General features: G+C 39.2%; 1 protein-coding gene across 1 annotated transcript in view; it reads right to left on the reverse strand.

Annotated features, from left to right (window-relative positions):
- The window catches only part of LOC124160863 (serine protease inhibitor 88Ea-like), a 56667-nt gene extending 41110 nt beyond the window's left edge, over positions 1-15557 (reverse strand). Inside the window, exon 1 of the mRNA XM_046536968.1 lies at positions 15339-15557. The gene's annotated coding sequence lies outside the window, so the exon portion shown is untranslated. The remainder of the gene's footprint in view (positions 1-15338) is intronic.
- Between the last annotated feature and the right edge of the window lie 691 nt (positions 15558-16248).

Genomic DNA, 16248 nt, shown 5'->3' on the forward strand with positions numbered 1-16248 from the left:
ACCCTAGAGGTGGCTCGCAGGGTAATTTGTAGATGTAGATGTAGATGGTGATAAGGACACCCGATTTCGGAGATAATACTTCCACGGTGGAAGTTTAAAACCAAATAAGTTACATTTTCCGCAGCCAAAAAAAGCGTACTTTACTTTATAACAGCAATTCAAAACCATTACTCAAGATGGCGGAGAAAATTAAGTTCAAATTTTTGACATAAAATAAAATAAACTTTCTAATGAGGAATGCTTTGCCTTCTTCCAATTATTGTTAAGAAGATTTCAGAAGGTTTCAAACTCGATTCGGTTTAATTCTGAAACATACGTCGATGGAAAAATATTAGCAAGTTGTCATCTAGAGACGCGAAGTAGAAAAAAAACCTTTTGGTGAGTTTCTTGCCTTGAATGCCAAAGAGTTGGACTAGAATACTAAACCCGGAAAAACCTAAAAACTGACTCATGCTGATATGAACCACTATCCTTAAAGATAGGAGCATGAGCAGCTGCCGAAAAAAACAGCTGTGAAAAACCGGCCAATAATCCTCACCTCCAATTTGCTTAAAACTAGGAAGTCGCATTAAACATTTCAAGTTCCCTCGACCTCGGATTTATGTCCAACCGATAATTATACAGCGTCAGCCTAATTACCACACGGAAGAAATCGGGGTACTTGTATGCAGACTGGTGGACAGACTTATTAATTGCTAGGCGTATTCATTTATATTTTGGTTTTCTCATTATCACGAATATTACAATATTGTATCCTCAAGTACGTCTCTAATTGTGTTGCCAACACTGCGCATTTAAATGGTTTTACAAAAGTCGCCATTCGCGTCGCTGACGGACGAAGTGATCCGAGTTTCTCGGGTAAATGAGGTATAATTATGGGTTTCAACCGAACCTTATACACCCACTGATGCGATTAATCAAATTCATAAAAGTGCAATGGTATTTGTCGCAATTACAAACATTATTCTGAAAAATATTGAAAAAAAAGTGGATTGCAGTGCACTCATCATCGCGCTGCGTGCATTTTTGAAAACCGATTAAAATGCGACCGAAATGGCAGCTGAAATCAGCCTTCTATGGGATGGAATTGGGCCTCATCTATGCAGTCCCCATGGGCAGATACATCGTAAAAATTGCTAGGCGCATTGTCCCGATTCATTTATATTTTGGCTGCCTCACGATCATTAACATATGCATGCATGCATAGGGACAAATTGGTCCCAAAAATCATACAGGAACGTAAAACCATGAGGAAGTTGGTTGACCGACAGACATCACAACCCTAGTCATGGGTATCATACGAAAACATCTAAAATATTCTGGTCATCCATGTCCCCTGAAAAGACACCAAGCCATCCGATTCTGGGGCATTGACCACCATTGTCCAGGAGGCGATGATTATATATATGGCTATCTGTTACGTTTATGATCGGAGCGGTTCACGCACCCTATGAAAAATGATATACGGATTATTGCCATCCAACCTTTTCACGATAATAATTATAGAGTTACTCCGGGTACACATTTAGCAGGTACTCATGGTCATGACAACGACATATCAGGCCACTTGAACTACTTTTAATGCCCATTATTGACCACCGCTTTCGAGGAGTGCGTTGTAAGGGGATGATTGCATGTAAACTTATCTGCTATGTTTACGATCGAAGCGGTTCTCGAAACCTATTAAAAACGAGATTCGGATCACTGCCAACCTACCCGCGTTCTAGATAATGTTTATAGAGTTGCTCTAGTCAGATATTAAGCAAGTACCTTCATAATTGTAACGTATCGGGACGAGCCAGGACTCTTGAACTAATTTAAATGCCTTGGTTTCTCTTAAGTTGGAACTTCTGCCTCCCTTGAGAACTGGGATGAACTCAATATAAGAAATAAACGCGGAAAAATGTTTTAAAAATGCAAAAGATTGTTTGCCAGAGAAATTAAATCAGAACCTATATTAATTGCATTCATGAGTATTACATCCCATTCTATATCAATATTATTTGTACATTAGCACTTTTTTGTGCACAAGATTTACTTATTCGTATCCTTTGCACTCTCGTAACGGATTGTCCTATCGTGTTCTGGTGATGCGATGAAGATTTTAATGCCAGTCCAAATCGCACAATTACAGTAAAACTCAAACTGATTTTCAATGATATGTGAGAGAGAAACTGTACTACACTATAGGAATCGAAGATCGGGAATGAGTCGGAAGCTAGAAATCACTGCGTAATGTTTTCACCAACAGTATAAAACCTTTACACGGCTCAAATTCATCATTCACAAATAGCATCGAAAGGTCAGGGAAAATTGTGAGCCCACTAAAAGCGTGACACTCAATCAACAACATTCAGAAGAAAAGTTGAGATGTTTGCAGAAATCGGTCCACATCCGTGTATTATAACCCATCACTGCAAATCAGGAAGATTGTAATCTATGCATCGCAAAGTTTATATCTCGGATCATCTATCTAATCACATCTTGCATGAAGTCACTTGATTATTATAAACTTATTTTTGTGAAGGAATAACTCGTTGTGGATTGAGTATTTTTTTTTAGCCGTTGATGTTTTCCTCATTAAATCAGTATAGTAAAACGATATTTTCAGTTGGATGTGAACAAAGTATATGTAAGTGTATGTAGGTTGGATATGAAGTATTCCCATGCTATATCCGTTAGATGACACGCAGCGAGGTTAGGAAGAAGGTATAGGGAATCCAAAGAGGAGGCATTGGACAGAATAAGGTGGAGACGACTTTATTGTTTGGTCTGCTATTGAAAGACAAAAAACCAGCTGATGATGATGAATAAATAAACAAATTATTTTGTCGTTCAAAGGGCACCAAATTCAGGGCAAATTAATACCAACTTTGCCTATATAATAACTCCAACTTTCGCACGTCACTAAAAAATAGGGCAGGGTACCTCTACCAAGTCAAGCGGGGAAACGTCGAGTTTTAAAACCCGAAAAAGCAATTTGCACCTCTACCACCAGAAGTGCGAATTCCTATGAGTCCTAAAAAGATTAATTCGCGAGCAGACAGTGCCCAAGGGGTCAAAACCAACGCCCCACATCCTTCCCTGGAAACCGTGGGGAGCGGGAACTTTCCCACACATAATACTTTCAAAAGTTTTCTCTCCGGCCGGGGAATTGGGACAGGGGAGAAGATGACAGAGCTCATACGTGAGCATACAGAGAAAATCCCTTGTACGAGGTAGAATCAGCGTGAGGTTTCTACATCTACATAATACCCTGCGAGCCACCTCTAGGGTGTTTGGCAGGGGGTAAAGATACTGTATGCCTGATGTTCAAGATATTTTGAGGAGGCCTGACTATTATAGAGAAAGTAGCATATAAGATGGACAGGAGCAATAAACTCCGAGGGGACAACGAGGCTGCTGAAAGAAACTCAATTTCAACATAATGCGTATGGAAGTTTTCTATAATGAATAAATTCCGAGTAATGATAACTGAAGAATTTCGAAGTATTCGTAATCATTAAAAATAATTCGGCCTTTTGCTAATAAAATAATGATGCCTACTTTCTGCAATAGACGATAATGGACCAATACTTTTCTGAGATAACGTGATTCTTTCATTTAAGGGTTGTGCGGGAAAACTGGTGAAAAACACGTCTAGTTTTCTAAGAGACGTAAACTTTGGAAAAGTGGACATTGATATCTGCAGACACAGCAAACTTCGGAATTAAAAGATATCATAGAAAATACATTGGAGAACTTAATTTTTTAAATTGCTATGTGCTGGTGAAAATAATACAATTTCTCTATGTCAAAGCTGCGTTCATGGCCAGGAAGGAGCTTATGAGAGGATCGTTACGCAAAAGTTTAAAGAAACGGTTAGTGAAGAGTGTGTTCAGGAGTCTATCACTATACGGAGCGGAAACTTCGACACTTAGGAAGGAGGACAAGGAAAGACCGGAGGCGGGTGTTGAGAAGAATGGAGAAGGTGAAGTGGACGGAGAGGAGGAGGAACGACGAAGTGTTGGACATGGTGGGAGAGCAGAAGCGGATTTTAGGTGAGATACGGAAGAGACAGAAGGAATGGATGGAGGGAGTACTTAGCGGGGAGGGGATGTCGAAAACCGTGCTCAAGGGTAGAATTTTTGGTAAATGAGGGAGAGGAAGGAAGAGAATAGGATTTTTAGATAGAGCCATAGGAAGTAGGCCTTATTGTGAACTGAAGAAGGTAGTGCTTGAAGAAAGAGGAGGCTCCCGGAATGCTTCCAAGAACTCCATGGAAGCTTACCTTAATCGTAGAATACCTTAATAAATAAAAATAAATTTTTACAGTAGAAAAGATCAGAAGGATAATACGAGGGAAATATACTGCAGACCCGATGGATTTAAGATGCCGTAATTTCCGCGTACAACAAGGGACCATAATATCTGCGATATTTCCCCTAGTCAGTCTGCGGTAACGAGAGGAAAGATGGTCTAAAGAAACGAGACGAAAAATTGAACGGAATTTTAAAGGATTCGCCCAATATTAGCCAACACATGAGAATTCCAAAATTTATCCACAAAATGTTAGATTGTCACTTATTGCTCAAAAGCATTTGGCTTTAAATTGTACACCTCGTCTTACTCGTACGCCAAAAATATGTTTGTTCTCACGATTGCGCTTGCTTGTGCCTCGAATAAATGTATATGACCAGTCTAATATGGACTTAGTTTTCTTAAATAAATATTATGCGAAGCCTGCCATAATATAATTATTTTTATAACAACAACCAGTTTGCTAGCTGCCAAAACAAATTTTCATTTATTAGAAAATCAGAGCTGTAACTGGATAAAAAATAGGTTGTTCCAATATAAGTTATATTCCGTTAGACTTGAATTGATTGAATGTTATATTTGAAAAACGAATTTGCTAATTAAAAAAATGCTTTTAACCCTTCACATTATATATACTCTGATTGGTATTTTACCATCAAAGTATGGCTGAAGAAGCAAAAAATTGCTTTGTACGTGCGAAAAGTTAGAATAATGGTTATGTTTTGAATAGAGCTGTCGCAGAGTGGCGTCCTCAAAACAGAAGATGTGCGCGAGTTGTGGTTCTGTGAATTGTGACGGCATTCTCTGCCTCAGCTTATCCCTGGGAGTATCGTGAAATGCACAATGCATCCCCGTGCAGTGTTCCCCAGCACGTAACACGAATCCCGTTACCTTACGCTGTGAAGGCGGAAGAGGCCCAGCTTGAACAGCAATCCCACTACGAATCCAAGGATAACGAAACACGAGCCCTGTGATGGTATACTCTAACGTGCTGGGACAGATGATTTAAGACTAAAATTTTTTCCCAAAAATATTACGAAATTTGCCCTCTATACTGCGAATGTATTGAATAGTTAAATAGTCTTTAAAAATACTAGATTACCTAGCTGCAAATTATTTTATTTTGTGAAAAATGGCGACATTCAACCGGCCCTTACGACAATGTTTGTCTAATGCTCGCAAAAGCATGGACTGCATTTATTATATTAACACAAAAGGTTCGTCATTGTATTGGTAAAGTTATTAGTAAAAGCTTGAACGATTGCATACACAGAAATGCGTCTAAAGACAGAATTAGTTATTCAGGGAAAATGCTGCTAGAGAATTCTAAAAAAGCACCACAAGGACCAACGTATTATGCTGATTCACTGGAGAGAAGAAAAATGGTAAAAAAACGAACATGAAACAGAACGATAGACTTCAATGGAATTAAAAAGACGGATGAAATCCGGCATATATAAACTAAAAATAACGAACATTTTATCACGGAAATTACACTTATTTTTCCGGAATTTATCATAACACTTGGCATATTACCGGGATACCTGCTGCTCGTGTCATTCGTTACGCAAGTGTACATTTTCAGTATTTAAGTACAAAGAGTAAGAAAGTATAACTTTGAGATGTTTGTAAAAAAGGAAATCTAGATCCTTAACAACTACACCGTCTTGAAAAACGACCGGTGCAGTGGGTGTGATGAGTTTTCTTAATGCCAGTTGCCCACATCTGTATCCTCGCGTGACTCATTAAGCGCTAGCGATTACCCGTTTTATCCACCTTGGAATGTAACCGTAAAAAGATTCATATTTTCCTCAGTGACGATTTTGTTTTTTCTCCCCTTCGCCGAGTAATTTATTACAGCAATTACACGGATTCCAGGGAACCTTCACCTTCTTCGAATATCCCAGCAGACCTTGTAATTAGACTTCCTCAAGACAGGGAAATACGTCATACCAGAAGCTTCCGCCATGACCACGTGATTCAAACAAGTATACATACTCTTCGTACGTGTATTCTCAAAAATTTAGATTGGGCAAACCGACAACTTCCTATTTTGAAAGAATAAATGAGGGTTCAATCCAAATAAATCAACGAATGAAAATTAATAATTTCCCTCGCATGTTGGGGCATGACTGTGACTCTGTACTCACCGGCAAAACGATCCTGTTGTGATCGAAACTCTATTTTTAATACACCAACCTAAAACATGATACCTTCGGTGAGGTTTTATAAGTCGAATGTTTTACGTCTCCATAACGTGGCGCAATTTGAGTCACCCATTTTGAAAATGAAACTGCAATTCTAAATGCAAGACAGTTCATTTTCACGCATGTGTTGTAATGCCTTCTGACTCTTAAGGAATCGACCCATTCCGAAAAATTTAAGTGGATAATCAAAAGTGATTAACCAAAAGAAAGAAGTTGCACGTAAATGAAATTGGCATAAACAATTTCGTAATCAAGACGAACATGTCCCGATGTCAAAATCTACTGATTCTCAGATTTTTTCCAGAAATCACCGGCTTATTATTTTTATTTTCGAAAGCAATCGTTTACGTTCGTCTCGAAGTCGCATTTACTCGTTGAATTCAATTCCCCGTTAGCTAGATTTAATGTGTGCTTCTACAACTGAATACACTAGAGCATGCATGAATCAACCTGGATCCCCAATGAATCCGAAAAGGCATAGAGGTATTAAAATCTGAAAGATTTTTTTCGAACTTGCAACGAATTAATTTAGTTTAATCTGCATTGATTACCAGCATTTACAAAATGAATGCGTTGACAAAATTCTTTTTAAAGAGTCGAAACTTAAAAACCCCGACACGGATATTATTATTTTAAGCATCCACGTAAACATTGGCTTTATGTCTGTTAGATTCCCTATTTAGACGCTAAAAACCTGATGTGCGAAAGTTTGTAAATTGCATGAAACTTCTTCTTCCTCATAAGAGGAGAGTCAATATTTGATAAACTACGCATGGCCTGTGGATACAGGACTGTCTACCGTGAATAGTCTACCACTTAACTCTTCCAGAGCGAAAAACCTTTAATAGTTACGTTTTGAGCCTTTCAAATTAACCTGTTTATCTACACCGGATTTCGAAATCTCTCACTGAAATGATATCGATATTTAAAAAAAATATCTAAATTTTCATTCAGGCTTACCATGTGTTCACTTTATAATTTGTAGCTGGAACTTTATCGTATGTTTACTGTTTTTTACGAGGCTCGAGGGAATCAGTAATATAACAGCTTTCTATATCACCCTATACATAAAATACGTTATTTTACCGTGCGAAAAAATCTTCACAATCATTACGAATGACTGACTTTACCATAAGACCACTTTTTTTTATATTTCCCACCGGTTCCATATGATTGAACAACAACAGTCTGTATTTGCGTTTTATTCATAATATAGTCCTCACCTTTTACCGTTATATCCATTTAGGAACCAGCAATTAGTGTGAATTGCTCCCATTACATTAGAATCGTCTGTGACCAGAACCGTTTAGCTGCATACAATTTTAATGCAGGACCCGCAGACATAATAGCCAACGTGCATAAATAATGGGTTTTTATTTCAATAGCTTGCAATTGTACAGTTGTATATGGGATCGAATTTACTCCCGATGGTGCAATATGTTTGAAGTCGAGGAAAGATATTGTGGACATCGAATACATATGTGTTTATCTGCGGGCCAATGCGACTTTGATGAAGCTGTTGACAGAAAGAAGCTAATGTAATTAGCGAACTTACGATGAGCCAATTTGAATGGCAGAGGAATTCCCGATAAAATTCTTCCGTCATCGTTGTCGCAAAAATTATCACTATTTGAATGGTAGTTTTTAAATGGGTGACACTGCGACTTGAAATGGATACGTTTGTCTCTTGGGAGTTTTCTGGGTGGGTATGAGGAAATGCGAGATAATTTTTGTAGCCATACGTCACTCTTCTGAGCGTGGGTTACAGTGTACGCTAATAATGTGACACATTAGGGTCGTTGTTTTTTGGAAGCGGTGCATTGCTTTCCAAGATTGGTGTTAATTGAAGCCGGAAAATCTTTTTCCAGCGATCCTATGAGTGTGTGCCACCTCTAGACCATTTTTGCCCCAGGTTACAAATTGTTTTTAGGTCGAATCACCACCCATAACCTAAAGATCTGTTTAGTCATACGGATTTATCCAACTTTGCGACTTAATATGTATTTGTCACGAGGACCTTCCGCAAAAATTTAGTACTTTAAAAGGACTTATCCTTCCCTCCCAACAGTTTTGACTTCTTTTCACGATGATTACCCGCTCAAGACTGAGGAAAACTCCTGGTAATTACAGGGTATATAAAGCGTAATCTTTTCAAAATTTACTCTTCACTCAAATGTACAATTGTCACATCATAAACATACTATGCATTTTAGAATTTAGGTACAGGACAAAATTTGACGATGGTCCACAAAATACCCTACAAACGCTAAGATGATAGCGAAAGTTTCTAACACTTAATTTCTCATGGGAAATTCGGACCTAAATCCCTTTTTTTAATTTTTCTTAAGTTTTCAATTACCTAATATCATTTTATGTTATATGAAATGTTATGACAAGATTCATATAATTATTAGAAACAGGAAAATTTTAATCTCCTCGGTACATAGAACTTATTAATTAGTTATTAGCAATTTAAAAATGCAACAACGACAATCACGTCACTGGCGATTCGCTGGCTCTACACCTTAAGTAAAATCGTATCCGGCCGGCGAACCCCCGGCTATTTACCCGAATGGAACATTTTCTGACGAGAAAGTAAAATAGATATGCTATTTCGCACTCGTCCGGTCTCACCTTGCATATATAGCGAGCATATGGGATCCGGTCTAAGGCCTAATCCCTGAACATAATAAATTACAAAGGAAAGCTGCGCGATTTGTCAAAAACTTCTTCGGGCGTACAGAAAGCGCTTCACAGATGCTATACGGATTAGGCAGGGAGCGGCTAAAGACACGAAGGCTACGCTCTAGGCTTAGATTGTATGAACAATTGAGAATGGTTATCTTTAAGAGCGGCACGGAGAACATAATATAAGAACCCCACTACATTTCTTAGTCAGGCAGAAACGATAAATGAAGAGAGATATTCTGTCGAACGGATAGATATGGGGATTCGTTTTTCCTCCGAACGATAAAGGATTTTAATAAATGCTAGGTGCAATTTCAGTTGCATTTCCTTTTAATATGTAAACGTCTGTTGTCCTAACACCCTCATAACCCGTCTATTTAGGCGGCTTGCATGGCAGTACGTAGACGAATGGGTTAATATTTCGCGAAAAATGACAGGTACACCTCGGGTGAAACGTCGCGTCGTCTTTATTTTTCACATTGGTAAAAATCGTCTTAAAGGTTCCTCTTTTAATAATAATCAAATGACATTCGTAACTCAAGCAAGCATTGAACATGTATTTGTAGCTATGATAGGAGGAGAGATCGAGGAAAAGAGGCTCGTCTTCGGCAAGGAAAGAGCAGGGCGCGGTGGAAGGTCGCCAGGTCTCATCCCCGGACTTCCCTACTATACTTCCCCGTCCTCCCCCATTCGGGTTTTCCCGCTTCCCCTCATGACGCAAATTAGCCTTCGAAAGACGCCCGTAGATCTGGCTAATTCCCTCATGGGGGTCTGCAGGTGGCTGATACTGCTGCCCCTTTTCATTCCCAAATCCTCAGGACTGGCATGTTATAACTCTCCAACACCAACTCACTACCCAAACTTAATCGTGTAGAATATTCTGCTAGCGTATGGGACCCTTACTAAGTAGGTCTAATAGATGAAATCAATCGAGTACAGCGCAGGGCGGCCAAATTGATGAGTTGTTACGACAAAAAGTCCAGCGCTTCCAGTATGTTACACGAGTTAGGATGGGAATCTATACAAGAGCGTAGATTGAAGTATAGGCAAAATTTACTATAAATTCGTAGAAGATCAGACGACGTGAAAAATATCCTTCGTTTGCCGTCGTACTACGGTAGACGTGAATATGAAAAGAAAATAAAAAAATAGACAGCAAAACAGAGAGATTTAAAATGCCATTCTTCCCTCGTACTATTAAGGATAGCAACGCTGTCTCAATTGATAGGACTAATGGCGTCACTCGCTAGGATGACTAATTGCATGCATTTTCCCATAGTTCTAACCTTGCATGTATTTTCTCTAGGAATTACTAACCACTGCCAAGTTTTTTTATGAATATGAATGTATATTTTGCTAGTCTGCGTAACATCCGTGCGGTGTGCATGTGGCGGTCCTCTTGCATGCTGCATGTTGGTGATTGGTCACCCCCTGTATGTAGCATCTGATGAATAATCAGTTTAAATAAAAATATCTTAAAATTCGCATGTAACTTGATTATTTTTCATTTCAATAAAAGTATAGGTAGGTAAAATATCTTTTGCGCGCCCACCCTTTGAGTTTTTTCTGTATTTCGTTACTTCGTGTCACAAACCCTGCTGGTGGCTGTCATGATTCCTCGTAATTGTAGATATCTACATTTCTATTCAAGTTACTTCAGGTGTACCTCAAGGAAGTGTTATAGGTCCTCTTTCCTTCCTTTTTTTACATTAATGACATAACCACCACGGAAAGAACAAAATATGCCTCTTCGCAGATAATCCCATGTTTAACAAACGCCAACATACTGCGGTAGATCAGATCATATAATTGTAATAAGAGAGATGGACTGTATAACAGATAGAATAAGATACAAATAGGCTAGTTGACTTGTAATTTAACCTACCAACTAATATATTACTTAATGCATGTTTCCGAACTTACTTTCTTTATCTTATTTATTTATTTCCAACTTCCCTGTAAACAGCACTTTAAGGCCTTTAGAACGGAGGATACACAATGCATAACACAAACATTCATGCCCTGGATAAGGACTACCTACCCAGGTGGGATTCGAACCCACGACCTAGGGTTTGGCAGGCGAGGACTTTACCCCAGTATTTCTGACAGCATGTTTTAGTGTTCTGGCTTTCTTTGCAGATTGCTCTCATGAGAAGTAGGCAATTTTTTCCTTTACATGAATTTGTTATTATGCGTAACATTTTTATATCCGGGTGGTGTGCATGTGGGTATCTTCTTGTATGCTTGTGATTGATAACCCCCTGCCAAACTAACTATAGGTGGCTCGCAGGGTATTATGTGGATGACGTAGTTGTAAACAGATATACGCCCCTGGGTCGCGCCAAATATTAACCGCGGACTTCAGCAGCGTACCGTCGTTCGTTGAAGTCTCCGCTCTAAGGTCACTTCCCACTCTCTCCCATTCTTCTTCGTAGCCTGGGGGAGGATTTGAAAGTCACTCAACGAGAAAGTCAAGAGAGCTCTCGCCCGAGAGAGGAAGATGGTCTCTTCGACAAGTGTAAACTCTCCTCTCTTTCTGCCCGCTCATTTTCCCTTCAAGGTCGCAATCCTCGACTGCGCCCTCCTTTTCGTAAATTGCACCGAAGCCCTTAGGATGGCAGCTCACCCTTGAACTGCCTTTACAAAAGCGATACCTTCCTCATTTTACAGCATGTTCTTGAACATCGGATCCCTAAAACTTACTGCGCCAGCGGAAAGATTAAAATTTTCTGGCTTCTGGGAAAGCAACCAAGATTGGAGGACTCAACGATACTTGATGGGTAGGACTCCTTGAATTCCTTAGTCATTGTGTGCAGTCCATACATGAGGTATTAAGATCCGACGGCCTTCAAATGTCTTAAATAACCGCACGAATACCATAAAATCGCATTCAGACAGCGAGGAATATTAAGCCTTTCAGGTTTTTTTGGACTCGCGAAAATTAAGGAGCCCTTATGATGAGTCAGATTGACTGACTTCAACGATAAGGTTCGTAGTCACGTAATGTATTCTGATTTTTTATTCAATTAATTAATTGGGAAGAAGGAGATGTATCATTATTTTATGTAAAACAAATTACAGAAACTTAATTGAAACTGTTTGTGCTACACAATTGAATTTAAATACTAAAGAGGCAACTCCAACTCCCCTATCTATTGAAATATAAGGTAGTTGCACTTTTTCAACATGGAAAAGTAAAGAATGCAGCTACCTTATTTTTAAATATGTCGAACTTCCACTGTATCACGCCTGAATCAGTTGGATTTCCCCTGTGTATGTTTATTCAGACCTTAATACTAATAAATCAAATTTGTCTTCCGGTGGCTAACAATCAACTGTCTCTGATTTGTTGACTGTATTCTTATTTGAGTTTCAGATATTTACAAAGTCCGATGGAAATCCAATCAAATTGTTTCAAAAGGCTGTTCAATGATAAAAATGTGTGGGAAGGTACGTATAAAATATTACGAAAGGTTGCGGATTAAATTTTTGCATGGCTTCTGAAAGGTAAGCAAAAGTTCTCACAGGATGAAGTAAATACCAATACGCCTCGGGAAAAAATGTCGCCTTTTACCTTTACATTAAACAATCAATAATTCCCCGTGATACCATTATTTAGGTTATGGTAACATACGAGGTAGATATTTTGGCCGGTAGAAAGAAAGTCTGGAATGTACACTGAGTTTTCTCTTTCATTGATGTCATTCAGCTCACCGTAGACCGATATACCGAAAAAAAACTAACTTAAATCATAGATCATTCGAAAATTTCAGATTTACACAGCACAAGAACCAGCAAACTCCTCCATCAAACTTGCCAGAGTACTGCGAAAATATTGAACAGCGTAACACACCGAAGACTCTGCCCGTACAACAAACTGTCATTTAATGTTTGCATCTCATTAATTCCAAACAAATGGTGAAAGGTTTTAAAAAACATTTACTTAAGAATACAAATTGACTAATGGAATGCCTCTTGTAAATATTCAATGTATTAAATTTAATGTCCTCTGTTTAATGTAATCAAAGATTGAATGTATGCAACCCTTTGAAATGAATAGGTATTTATTATTATCGAAATGAAAACTCAGTGGGTAGATACAAATATATTTTTGTCGTAAGGGAATGAAAGATATAATTAATAGCATTTTGCTAAAACTCGTGTGTAGCTCTAAATGAACCGGCATTTGCAAACCCGGCAAGCCCATTTACCGCACGCGCCATCGGAACTTGCGCTACGAAAAATTTGCACGACAGTAGACCGAGCGGAATAAATAAACAAACAGTGCATCTCCTCGCGACGAGAAGTTTCTAGTGTCTCTGGCATTTACATAGCTGCTGGACGAGCCGCCCGTCTTCTAAGCCGTAAGCTAATGTGGCGCGACGGAATTTTAAGGAAAGTGAGACACTACCATCGGAATATGAGCAAAAAATTGCGTTGATATGTAACAAATGAGTACTTATCCGTGGACTGAATAAAACAAAAAATTGGAATTTATTTGTATTCTATACCAAAACACAACTCCTCCATTCATCAAGAGTGGCATAGTTATTGGGGTAACATGGATTACATCTTAAAAATATACCAAACATTAATTTTCTTCTACCTGAAGCAAGGAGAGGAATTTGAAGGAAAATTAAATACGACAATCAGAACTGGAGCACATTACTACGTAGACATGTAAGAAACGAAGAACAGCCTCTTAGACTTGAGTATAGGCATTAGCCCCCAAAGAATCACTATTTTTCTATTTAACGTGAATGGCATACAATTTGGGTACGATCAATTGAAACTTAAAAGCAAATAAAACATTAGGTTTTCGCCAAAAAAAATAGATTGAAGCCTTCTCGGAATAAAGCTATTATTGATAAGCGGAAATTTCCTCAAATAATATCTTCAAATCATTTGTACCGAGTGAAAACATCCTGAAACAAGAAACTCGGAGGAAAAAAAACTACTAACCGCTTTCCTGAATCACCGCGGTTATTTTAAGATAAGAAGGAAAAAAACAAGCACTGAAAGGGAGAAGGAACACACCTTTCACGTCCGCAGGATCATTCATATGCCTGACATATTTCAAAGCGCGTGAATCGCAGGAAAACAACTACCAAAACAGACATTCGTCTTTCTCATTAAGTAGCGACAGCAATGTAATTGCTTAATATTGGTGCTTCGTAATCCTAAGAACATACATCTATTCAAAAATTCTTTCTCCGACTATTAGTGCGCAGTAGGTAATTATAAAATTCACGCAGATCGAGGAGAATTGTTTGAATAAACCAACTGAGGTCTTGTTTCTCGAATTCTCAAGGCCTGTTTACACGGTAAATTTACCCGAACCATATTTAATAAGTTAATTTTACCATTTAACCAAATTAGAACAGATTCTATTTCCTGCTCATGCATTCGCACAAGTTGGGTGGTTACACACTGCATTTTCAAGCTCATTCGCGCGTTCAAATATTCAGACATTAACTCGTACGGGTTAATGTATCGTGTAAACAGGCCTACAGGAACATTGCGTGCGTAAAGCACGTTATGGCGCGTGTGTGGTGAGAGTTGAGGGATACCTTGGGCTAATGTAAACAAATAGAGGGTTGTCTGGTTTATTCCCCGACGAATAATGGCTATGAAGATTTCTTGGGCTTCACCCCGGGTGAGGTCATTGGATTCCTGAATCCCTGAGGATGATGGGCGATTTGCACACTGAAACGTTGAGAAAAGATATGGCGGACCTGACCCTGTGCAAGAATCGAGAAATATATTCACCACTAAACGCTAGGTCTTTTTGACTGATGCGTAATTTCGAAGTACATAAAAGATTCTAACTTGCAAGAAACCTGCTACTAAGATAAATAAGAAAATACAAATGTCACCCAATTCTAAGAACTGTAGCTCCGTACAAATGGACTTTCTATGCAGAGATCATAGTTACTTCACCAGCGTCGAGCTAACACTTGTGCTCATAATATTTTTAAGTGAACAGTAGACTCTTATGGGCGAGTGTAAGTAAGTTAAAATCATAAGTGTAGACTCTCGCCGGAAATCTGTCAACACCGTGGTCTATTAGCTACAATAATCGCGGTCAGGAACACGAAAAAATGGAGAAATTAATGAAAAGGTTAATACCGCACCAAAACTCACCAGCAAATGACTTTACAGCACTGCTCTCTCTCTCCACCACGAAATTCAACGTGAACTTTCTCCCGCGCTGTCCTCAGCTGCGAAATCGTCTTCATACAAGTCGGACACGAAAGCACAAGAATGAATCTTCTATGCAACACGGGAAAAGTCGTCTTCGTTCTAAGCGTTCAACTCTATGCCGCGGAGTCGACTGGTGATCGCGGCCGGCAGCGTCGGGTTCCTATTAGAGTGTACAACCGCGGGGGACACCCTCCCCTTACTCCGCCTCGCATGACGTCATCCACTGCGCTTTGCTGCTTTCACTCCCCACCCCACTCTCGCGCGTCACCTGCACGACCTCAAAAAGACCCCTCCCCTCCCTCGTACCCCTCCCTCCATCCTCCCCTTCCTCTATCTTTTCCGTCCCTCATCCCTCTTTTCTCTACGCCCGCATGCGTTGCATTTGTGGCATGACTCCGGTCAGTGCAAAAAGTCAAGGAACTGTGAAGGTCCTCGACTGAGATGGGTGAAGTACCTATGGTACATCTACGCTGCGTTCTTATAGTACGTGTAATATTTCGACGACTGCCAAGTTAACGGCGGTGAAATATAATCCAGAGATGTATTATATTCATATACATCTATTCCTACATTATACCGTGCGAGCCATTTCTAGGGTGTTTGGCAGGGGGTGATCAATCCTCAACATGCAAGAGGAGAATGTTAACCATTCATTTATTTGAAGGCTCCTCCTCTTTTTGTGCTCCTCACCGCGATTATTGTAGCTTGTAGGCCACAGATTAAACAGTTTCCCGAGATATACTGCATCTCTAGGATGTTTGACAGGAAGTGATCGATCGACCACATGCACACCGTACAGTCTAAAAAAATATAACTCATGTTATTAAACGTCACATTCATGCAAAGGCAA

This window comes from Ischnura elegans, chromosome 6 (assembly GCF_921293095.1).
Source record: "Ischnura elegans chromosome 6, ioIscEleg1.1, whole genome shotgun sequence".
Lineage (NCBI taxonomy): Eukaryota > Metazoa > Arthropoda > Insecta > Odonata > Coenagrionidae > Ischnura > Ischnura elegans.